Source organism: Dreissena polymorpha, chromosome 2 (assembly GCF_020536995.1).
Source record: "Dreissena polymorpha isolate Duluth1 chromosome 2, UMN_Dpol_1.0, whole genome shotgun sequence".
Classification (NCBI taxonomy): Eukaryota; Metazoa; Mollusca; class Bivalvia; order Myida; family Dreissenidae; genus Dreissena; species Dreissena polymorpha.
In genome coordinates this window covers 7050339-7055338 of record NC_068356.1, presented here as the reverse complement: position 1 = coordinate 7055338, position 5000 = coordinate 7050339, and the positions used below count along the sequence as shown (strand labels likewise).

The window sequence follows — 5000 nt, the reverse complement described above, 5'->3', positions numbered from 1 at the left end:
CGTTAATTTCGACAAGGGATCTCCGATGATCAACTGTGAAAGTATACCCTTGATAACTTATGGGAATTTGTTGTGCACTTAAGTTTCCAGTAAACGTAACCCCTCGCACGTGACCTCCACAAACCGAACGTTTATTGAGAAAACGAGTCTAAAATGCTTGCGTTTCGAAAATTTCAACGTTCTGGAGCAAATTTCTTAGTATTGTGTAACCTTCCGGACCCTAAACGGAGATCAGATTTCTATATTATTTGTTATGTTAGAGAGCGCTGCTAGCGAAGTTTTCGCAAACAGCGGTATCGTGTAGCACCACGATGTTTGTGTTTCGTCATACTGCGCATTCTGTAACGAAGCCATTTTAAGTCGAACGAAAGTTACACCGTTGCACCCGCTGGCCCGTTCCTTTCAACGAGAGGACGCTAAAGTCAGGGTTACGCAGTGTAAAACAATCTCGTATATAAATGTTTGTTACTTAGTATATTTAATGAAATAAATATAACTTGATTGCATGCAATTTTTAGACATATATTACACACAGACATTTTTTTTTATCTGGCGAAGATGTCTGATATATTTACCGTATAAGTGAAACAATACAGTATTGTTTGGTTGTTGATGAATTTAAGTTTGACGCTGCATTTTTATCTGTGTCTTATAGAACACAAAACTGCAAAATTATGAAATGAATATTGGATAACTTTTACATTACTTTCATATATGAGAAAAGTATTTTTCCAATATCCTTTCATACATTGAACACCTTCCACCGTGAAGAACAATACAATTAAATTGTATAAGGACAATTACATCTCACCAAGATTAAAAGTTCAAATATTTAACGCAAACGTTTCTTCTTGTTTCAATTAATTTAATAAAGCAAAAATTACTCACACTCAGTATTTATGTAATCTAGATTCAAAATTTTAAACAAGGTTGATATCATATTCAAAGATGCTATTATTTTCTGATGGCCATGTAAACGGCTTCCTTCGCTGTGAGCATATGTCTTGTAGAAAGACATCGACGAGTAATTCCGAGTGAGACGGGGCACGATTGACTGCCGTTTCCGCAACTTAATCCGGATATTTTCTGTCCCGAATACCTTAAGCAGACTTACTGGAGCTACGGGTTAGTGTGCAATGTTACAATATTGTTATACACTTTAATTAAATTACTTCAATGGTTTACGACTGTTTTCGTTGCCTATTAGCTAAAGTCCCATGTAAAGTGCTTTGTTTATAATGCGCACAGTTCGGGCAGTGTCGCAATGTGATTAGTGTCGCATTCGGTATGGCTACAAATATTGTGATAAACATTTCTTTTTCATGCTTCGTTTTTGCTTTTTTCACATGACTAAGTGTTCCTTACCTAAAAGACACCGCAGACGAAGAACGGATGCCGCATCAATAGAAGGGTTTATTGGCCCTGTCTAACCCGATATTTCGTTGACTTTATGATGTCACCATATTTCTGAGTCTTCGCATCGCTATGATTATTTAGCGATACATGCCTCAACACATTTTGGTATTTTATGAAATGTGTTCAATTTATTTAGTTCGATTAATTCGTAAATAATGTAATCTCGCAAATCCATTTTTAATAATTATGTGAAAGAAACCACACGACAAGAACAATATATTCATTATTTCTGATAATACTTGAAGTATTCCAGTATTTCTGCATCTGGACTTTAGAGTGCTATTTTACTTTGGATGTATATTTCATTTTGCGGTTTATGATAAAACTTTCCGAAATGGTATTTGCCCATCTACATGAAGTTAGAGGCAATTTGAACAAAGCACGTCTTGTTTTCATGTTTCATATTGCTGGGCTAATAAACCTAATTACATGAATGAAACGCGTATGACCAGGCTGTTTTAGCAATCCAATTTACCTGTTTGGGCTAAACTTTAGCAATAATTCGCATCTGATTAATTTGATCATTAACATACTTTAAGTTTGGGGCACCCATGGCCATTCCGGGAGGGGATGCGTCTAGAATAATTCCAGGCAATAGGGGAAACATACAAAATTTTCACGATCAAAATGTCATCGAACACTGCAGTTTTGGTCTGGAATATGTTCTTTTCGGGATAATCATAGTTCATTGTGTGTATTGCGCATTACCTAACCAGTGTGGTACATGGTATAGTAACCGCCATTCACATTCTGACAATGAACCGTTTGAGAATGTACCATCTATTGCATGGCGATAATCTTCATTCCTTGTACATGGTACATCACAATTACATTCAATATGTTTCAAACAAAGCTACATACGTCATCGTTATTATTGTTTTGCATGAAGTACGCATTTGGCGTATTCAGAATCGTGTACTTTTTTGCAAATTGTCATAAATATTTAGTTCGGAACACCAATCAAAACAAAAACAGTGCAATAATATTTAGTTTCATCAAAGCGAAACAGCGTGTGCATTAGTTCCGCTTAAGAACTGCTTTATTTCTAGTGTACTGTATAAAACATAATATTTAATTTTATATATATATATATATATATATATATATATATATATATATATATATATATATATATATATATATATATATATATATATATATATATATATATATATATATATATATTTATTTAAGTTACAGCATTATTTTGTTCTTCACAACTACTTTATGGTTTGAAGACGGCGACTCATAAATGACGACTCTTTCGTCTCAAAGTCGAGTTTTATTGCATTTTACTGCACTGACACGAACACAAATGTAAATTGTGCACATGTAGTAAGTGTGAGGCGAGGAAATCTTATTATTAATCAGAAAGGGATTTTTAATATTAGCATTTGATTTTTGTATAGATCTTTTATTGACAACACCTTTGCTGGATAAAAAACGGCTGCTTTAATTGGGTAAATAACGACTGCTTTTATGTTATACTATTTTTGGACATATTATTTATAAGCTGTTCTTGTTCAGTATATAACTTACATGTAGAAGTTGATCGTAATACAACAGTTTGGTTTCTATATTATTTATTTTCAGTCCGTCATCATTTAAAACAAAATTGTCTAACATGGTGTTTGATTTTAGACCACATATACTGTCCTGAAATATTTTCATTAATATAAATACATAAGGCGTAAAAAATGTATTGTTGCCATAAACTGACCGACCGTAAAGTTTTAGCAAACCCTGCGCTTTTTGGATTTTAGGTTGAGTTATCATCAGTATTGTATTTTAGGTTGAGTTTCATCAGTTTTGTATTTTAGGTTGAGTCATCATCAGTTTTGTATTAAATGTTGAGTTTTCATCAGTTGTATTTTAGGTTGAGCATCAGTTTTGTATTTTATGTTGAATTTTCATCAGTTTTGTATTTTAGGTTGAGTTTTCATCAGTTTTGTATTTTAGGTTGAGTTATCATCAGTTTTGTATTTTATGTCGAGTTTTCATCAGTTTTGTATTTTAGGCTGAGTTTTCATCAGTTTTGAATTTTATGTTGAATTTTCATCAGTTTGTATTTAAGGTTTAGTTTTCATCAGTTTTGTATTTTAGGTTGAGTTTTCATCAGTTTTGTACTTAATGTTGAGTTTTCATCATTTTTTATATCTTAGGTTGAGTTACCATCAGTTTTGTATTAAATGTTGAGTTATCATCAGTTTTGTATTTAATGCTGAGTTTTCATCAGTTTTGTATTTTAAGTTGAATTTTCATCAATTTTGTATTTTAGGTTGAGTTTTCATCAGTTTTGTATCTTAGGTTGAGTTTTTACCAGTTTTGCTACAATTTTAGGTTGAGTTTTCATCAGTTTTGCTTCATTCGATCATATTCACATTATTAATTTCTACGTGCGGAGATAGAATGTTAACATTCGATTTATTACAATAACAGTTTACCGTTAGAAATAACTAAGGCACTTATGTTTAAAAAAAACAAAATCAACGATATCAAATTAAAGTCTCTATTACGCTCAAAATCAACAAAAATTTCGTAAAGAATTTCGTAAAATAAATTAAACAATCAGTGTTCCTTATAGCAATAGCCACAATTTCAACGCTAGATGTGGTATGATTACATAGATTTTAGTAGATAAAAAATGTTCGTTTTTATTTATTTGTGACACAATTAATTCCATTGTAATTTCTCGCGGATATATATCTATTCATACGACACACGCACACTAAAATGGTACCATGTTAGTGTTCATGTGTCTTATGAATAGATATCGTTGCGGGAAATTAAAATGGAATGAAATATGCAAAACAATAATAAAAACGAGCATTTTGTATCTACAAACATCTATTTTACCAGACCACATCTGGCGTTGAAATTTCGGCGATTGCCGGAAGGAACAATGATTTTTAATTGTCTAGCTTTATTTTACGAAATATTGTACAAAATTTTCGTTGATTTTGAGTAGTAATGTTACTTGAAAGCAAAACTACATACCCTTTTTGGGCGATGTTAGCGGAAACAAACATCATATATATTTTTGCCTTAAGTATATATGTTTATGACATTAGTTAACACGTTGCTGCATTAGACAGGGCCAATAAACCCTTCTATTTTTGCGATATAATTAGCGATGAATTGTATGATTTAATGTGCTGATAAATAAACAACTTAAAGCACTTACTTCATTTTCACTTTGCATTTTCAATATAAGGCTGCTGGCAGAAAAAATCTTTACACATCAAAGCCGTTGATATAAACTGTAAGTATTATAAAATGTGATGTGTTTTATTTGTTTCGTATAACCTTATACAATAATAAATAGCAGAATGAGCAAAATGTACCTGAATATAGCTGAACATATCCGCATATGCCCTTTTCAAATTATTCAAACACTGCTGACGATTTTAAAGGGAAGTGTTACCCTGACAGTTCCAATGTACATAACAAATTCAAAATTAGTATTAAATTAATATTATAACACACACGATAAACTCTTGTATTACAAATATGTATTCACAATTTATTAATCGCTTGACAAATCGCTAATAAATAGTTATATAAGTCCCGGTTCGGATGATTTT

At 31.8% G+C, this 5000-nt stretch overlaps 2 protein-coding genes across 3 annotated transcripts in view; one reads left to right on the top strand and one right to left on the bottom strand.

Annotated features, from left to right (window-relative positions):
- Positions 1-5000, top strand: part of LOC127865748 (ankyrin repeat domain-containing protein 40-like) — a 176449-nt gene that overhangs the window by 72273 nt on the left and 99176 nt on the right. The window lies entirely within an intron of this gene.
- Positions 4912-5000, bottom strand: part of LOC127865746 (pituitary homeobox x-like) — a 42687-nt gene continuing 42598 nt past the window's right edge. For both annotated transcript variants that reach the window (XM_052405689.1, XM_052405688.1), the window contains exon 3: positions 4912-5000. This exon is cut by the window's right edge and continues 1620 nt beyond it. The gene's annotated coding sequence lies outside the window, so the exon portion shown is untranslated.